Here is a 5,842-nt window from a genome sequence, read left to right as displayed (position 1 = left end):
CTCAAAATGCATCTCAAGACCAGTGAGAGAGAAATCCAACAATCCTGATATTTGTGTGTATCGACTAGATTTATACTTTATCTGGTCTTGGAACGAATTCAGTATTGGCCAGGAATCGTGGATTGGCCTGTATGGTGTTGGATATTTTAAAACAGTCAAATGTCCTAACACGTAGCCTTTGCTATGGTACTGACTAAAACAATACAAACATGATTACAATATTGGACTTACATTAGTCCAGTAGAAAAAGTGACAGCGGCAGGAATGGGAAGGACCGCCTGGGCCGAGGGGACCGCGGAGGAGCCACAGCGAAGGGCTGGGAACGGAGGAGCTCAGGTCCGGGGCCGCGGGGCCCGCGGGGGCGGGGGGAGCCGGTCCCCGGGTTCCTGGGAGGATTCCCAGCCCCGAGCGCTGACCGCCCCGCGGGGACCGCCCCGGCGACCGCCCCGGAGGGCGGGTGACCCCAAGGGGGCGGCGGGGGCGGCGGAGGCGCCTGGGGCTCGGACGCAACTGACCCGCCCCCCCTTCTCCCGGAAGGGGGTCCCAGCACTGGGGTCTCTCCAATCGGATCTGGAAACCCTGCGTTGGATGCGGATCCCGAAGCCGGACTGCCGAGGCCCCCAGAGTCTTGGCCGCCCGGGATGGTGGAGACCCCGGTGCCCCGCTCGGGGCTGCGGTCCCCCGGCCTGCAGGCTCGCGGGTGCTCCCAGGGCCCTTTGCACTTGGAAAAGAAACTGGTGGGCAGGACAGTAGTGGCAGGACCAGGCTTTTCAGGGTCCTGGCAGAGGGCGCCGCCGGCGGCCTGGTTTCCGTAGTGTAGTGGTTATCACGTTCGCCTCACACGCGAAAGGTCCCCGGTTCGAAACCGGGCGGAAACAGCCCTCTTTCTTACCCCAAGTTCTCTTCTTGCTTCAAACACACAAAGGACCGTGGTCTCGGCCAATGGGGCCTCGGCTTGCGCAGCTCCCTCTGCCATTCAGAAATAAACAAAACAAACCTCACACCTCACCCCTGGGGCTGGATGGGGTTCTGCTGCTGCCTGAAAGACTCAGACTCGCCAGCACTTGACAACCTGACTGGCCTCCTTGGTCTGCTCCCCTCACGCTGGAGATCAGGCCAAGAAGAGCACACAGGGCAACCTGGACTTCAGGTTACTTTTACATCCAGAAAACCCCTGATCTGCTCCTCTGGCCCTAAGTCTCCTCTACAGGCTGACAGGTGCTATGGCTCTGAAAACCAACACGTTCTTCCCTGTGCAGCAACCTTGGGCAGCAACCTTGGCTTCCCCCCCACCCCCCCCACACACCCACCATTACAGAAAGGTAGATTTGCCCGTCAGAACAAAAGAAAACCAACTGCGCCTGGGACTCAAGCCAAAGATGCGTAGATTAAGAGTTTCGGACTCCACCTAATGAGCCCACGGGGACGCCAAAGGAGCCTTTCAGGTACCGTCCTCAGGAGGGCCCTTGGACTAGTTCGAGGTCATGAAGTAGAGGGACTCTGCTCCTTGCCTGCTGAGAGCCAAGGCCGCCCCTTACTCCTAAGGAAACGGAGGCTCAGAAAGAGAGCATGGCCCTGGCTCTGCCACACACAGGGCTAAGCTAGACCAGAATGCAGCACAGGCCAGTGCCCTCGTGGTCAGGCCTCAGAGCCCCAGGTGTGGCTGAGGCTGGGAGAGGTGAGGAGCAGGGGGTAGGGCTGGGAGCCTTGGGTGGCTGCTCAGCCCGCCGGGCCGCTGGAACTGCCCTCACTTTTGCTTTGTCCCTCTAGTAAATATAACTTTTACTGCAAAGGCCAAAGCAGAGATCTTGCATGGTCTACTGATAATCTAGTGGCTAGGATTCCCCTCTTTCACAGCTACTACTCAAGTCAAGGAAAATCTTTTCCCAGTTTCTTAGTGTGAAGAAGCCTCTTCTTAATCTGGAGTGGTAGGTATGTCCCAAGGTCCAGGTACAGAGAACCTCTGCACCGAATCCCTAAAGAGATCCAAAGCATCTCCCAGAGGCAGGGAGAGTGAGATGTTATGTCTTGTCCTGGTCTCAACCTGGTCCTCGCTGCAGTCTGAGTTGGTGTTGTGTTTAATTGTGCCCCTCCCTGAAGTGGAGTAGTGACTGAGCTTTCATTTTCAAGATCCCAATGGGGGTCTAAGGATGCTATTGATGAGGTTTTATTCTTGCACTTGCTGTCTTGCTGAATCTGTAACTCAGAAGGGGAAAAAAAAGTTCAGCTGTGGATAAATTAGTTTCAGTGCTAGGTACAAGGGAAAAAATTCAAGATGATAGTAAGGATGAACCTCAAATACTTTTAACAAACTAAATAATTTTCATAATAGAAGAGTGCCTGGGTAGTTCAGTTGGTTAGGTGACTAATTCTTGATTTTAGCTCAAGTCAAGATCTCAGAGTCATGATCCCAGGGTCATGATTTCAGGGGCTTCACTGCTCAGTGGGGAGTCTGCTTGAGATACTCTCTCCATCTTCCCCTTCCCCCACTCCTCATTTCAAATAAATAAATCTTTAAGACATTTTAGTAATTGACCTATAATGGCATAGAAAATGTTTATGTCATATCATATTTCTAATGAGGACTCCTTGTATGCATCAGACTGGTTTAATAATATTGGTCTAAAAACTGCTTTGTCTTTTCGATTTTCTAACAATTTAGAAAATACTGGTAGTATGGTTTTCTATTTTGTAGAAGTCTTGGATTTATGTCTCTTCAAAATCTTACAAACACTAAACATCCTAAATTACCTATCCTAGTTTTACTGGTCATTGACAAACTTTAATTCCAATAACTAACTTTATAAAATTTAAAATTATGTGTTCCAGTAAATAAAATATATACTAGATCCATGTGGTTCCAGTATACCATATACCTAACATATTCTATATAATATCTTTTAAATGAAGATTAAGTTTTTAAAATTCTGGAAATCATCGTGATTTAATTATTCCACTCACAATTTTCAATAAATGTTTTAGGTATCATCTAATATATGATTCCAACATATATTTCTCTATTATGTGTCAGCTCCCTTTGAAATTTTAAGATCTATTGTTATTTTTAAGTTCTTTGAATGCTATTAAATTGAATTAATATATAATCTTTGCCTGGACAATTCCTAATTAAGGAGAAATAAAAGGGGTGCCTGGGTAGTTAAGTTAAACACCCAACTCTTGATTTTGGCTCAGGTCATGCTCTCAGGGTCCTGAGATTGCACCCTGCATCAGGCTCCCCAATCAGTGGAGATTTTGCTTGAGATTCTCTCCCTCTCCCTCTGCCCCTCCCTGCTGCTCTCTCTGTCTAAGATAAACAATAAATCTTTATATAGATATATATATATACACACATACACGTGTGTGTGTGTGTAAAGAGAAATAACACTTTTTAATATAATGCTGCATATTTTTATAGATTATAGGGTGGCTTGGGTTAAGTGTTTGAGAGGAAATGTGAGTACCTTTAGGGGGTGTTGGTATAGGCAGCCGTCATTGTCACTTTAAGAGGTGTAAAACATGCAATGTCTGCTCCAGGAAGTAAGGAGCTGTTACTGGAGGCCTGGGGTTTTCCTGGGGTGCTTGTTTATAGAAAACATCTTTAAAGGATTGGGGGGAAGGAGTAAATGTGGAATTCTATGCCTCCTCCCCCTAAAAAAGTCTTTCAAAAATGAAGGTGAATGATGACTTTTATTACACACAGATGTGAAAGACTGGGTGCCTGGTGACTCGGTTGGGCAGCGGCCTCTGGCTCAGGTCATGATCCCAGGATCCTGGGATCAAGCTCACATTGGGCTTCCTGCTCAGTGGGGAGCCTTCTTCTCCCCTCTCCCTCTCCCTGCTTGTACTCTCTAATGCTGTCTCTCTCTCAAATGAATAAAATCTTTTAAAAAAAAATATGGAAGACTTCATCACCAGCAGATCCACACTGCAAAAAATGTTCAAGGAGTCCTTCAGGAAGAAGGACACTGATACCAGATGTACATGGCCAAAGGGATGAAGGACAACAGAAATGATACTTGCATGAGAAAATACATGATTTTTTCTTATTATTTACATCTATAAAAACAAGGGACAGATTAAACAAAGGTAATGACAATGGATTTTAAGGTTTATAACATACAAAATAAAATGCATCACAAAACTAGCATAAAGGCAGGAAGAGGAGAAATGTTAAGGTGTATGAGATCACTTAAAGGCCAACTGTGGTGAATTACAGATGTATGCTATGAAGCCTAAAGCAGTAGCTGAAATAATAAAAGATCTATAAGTTGACAAAAGGAGAAAAAAAAGGAATCATATGGAAAATATATAAAGACTATGATACAGCAATTGCTCTTCTAGCATTCTATGGTAAAGATGGGTACAGGTATTGACTGCATATGACTGCAGTATTATTTACAATACCAATGGCATAAAACCAAATTAATTTCAAAAGTATATGGAAACGGTTAAATACTAACACATAGAAACTTCATTGTTAAAAGGAAACCAGAGGGTAAAGATGAGGACTCAACTCCTTTGAAGATTCCTAGTGACCTATTTTCCTCTTGAGCTCTTTGAGGATCCGAGGATCCGTGAAGATCTTGGCTTCAGTCCTTTTGTACACAAGACACATAAGGACAGGAGGGTGTTAGAGGCATTTCTCCCCCTTCAGGTGAGAAGATGCACAGCGTAGAAACAATTGCAAACACTGTCACGTTCTAAAAATGCCGCCACGTCCCTGGGTGGGCTCGAACCACCAAGCTTTCGTTAACAGCCAAACGCGCTAGCCGATTGCGCCACAGAGACCCGCGAATGCTCGCGTCCCCCTCGCGTCCCCATCCAACAAAGAGCAAGCATGCACTCGGCGCTAGGGGGAGCCACCCGCCTTTGCAGAGCAGACCTTAAGGCTCCAGAGAGTCGGAAAACCGTAGAGTGGATGCGGCGTGCTCGCCGAGTTTGAAACCCGCGTGTTGGGCGGTTCCGAAGGCAGAAGGACAGCCGGCGGGACAGCCTCCCCACACCTCGTTCCATACCCTCTTCAGATGCCAGTGCCCCCGCAGACCCCGAGGCCGTAACCCCCGGGCCTGAGGCCAGGAGGGCCCAGGGGAAGCTGATCGCCTAGTGGGCTCGTCCCCCGGCTCTTGGAGTTGCTTCGCCCTCACCTGCCCATCTGCGCTGTCCGCGCTCGGCTCGGTTGCGGTCGGTGGATCAAAAGAGGGAGTGTAAGGAGGAGGGAAAAAGGTGAGGAAAGCGTGGACGCTGCAAAGATACTTCCCAGGAGGCCCGTGCGGATGATCGCGCTGGATGCACTGGAGATGATAAATGCATCGTAATGGGGAGGAGGAAAACGAAGGGAAGACAGGAGGGAACAGCACGAGGACCTGTAGTTGTCCAGGAACACACTTGATCTTAGCTAAAAGGCCGAGAATTGGTGTCGTGGCCCAAGAGCAAAGCAGCGCAATAATTGGAATGAATTATCAAAATTAGTAGATCAAGATCTGAGCCTGCCACCAGGACAGTGGCGCGCCGTGATCGTATAGTGGTTAGTATTCTGCGTTGTGGCCGCAGCAACCTCGGTTCGAATCCGAGTCACGGCAAGGCTTCCTTTTTTTTGCTTAGGGTTGCAAACCGCAGGGGACGCTCTCCTTACTGCAGGCAGAGAGCCACGCGCTTTTCGAGGACCACCAATGCCATATAGTCAGCTGAAGAGAGGAAAAGCGAATAGTTCACTAAGCTATATGTAACTCTGTCACAGAAAAAAACCCGGGCAGGCTCCATATTTCACCATTCAACAGAAAATATCTAAAGATGAGGTGCGAGCTCTCAATAACCCCTGTGTGCAGCTTCCCCTAAGGAAATG

The 5,842-nt window shown here is 48.0% G+C and overlaps 2 non-coding genes across 2 annotated transcripts; both read left to right on the top strand.

Annotated features, from left to right (window-relative positions):
• The first annotated feature begins 805 nt into the window (after window positions 1–805).
• Window positions 806–878, top strand: TRNAV-CAC (transfer RNA valine (anticodon CAC)). The gene has a single exon. It is a non-coding gene; the product is annotated as a tRNA-Val (tRNA).
• A 4,629-nt stretch (window positions 879–5,507) lies between these two features.
• On the top strand, window positions 5,508–5,579 carry TRNAH-GUG (transfer RNA histidin (anticodon GUG)). The gene has a single exon. It is a non-coding gene; the product is annotated as a tRNA-His (tRNA).
• Window positions 5,580–5,842: the final 263 nt, after the last annotated feature.

The sequence above is a fragment of the Nyctereutes procyonoides genome, unplaced genomic scaffold, assembly GCF_905146905.1.
Source record: "Nyctereutes procyonoides isolate TBG_1078 unplaced genomic scaffold, NYPRO_anot_genome, whole genome shotgun sequence".
In the NCBI taxonomy this organism is placed as follows: Eukaryota; Metazoa; Chordata; class Mammalia; order Carnivora; family Canidae; genus Nyctereutes; species Nyctereutes procyonoides.
This window is presented reverse-complemented; position numbering and strand designations above follow the sequence as displayed.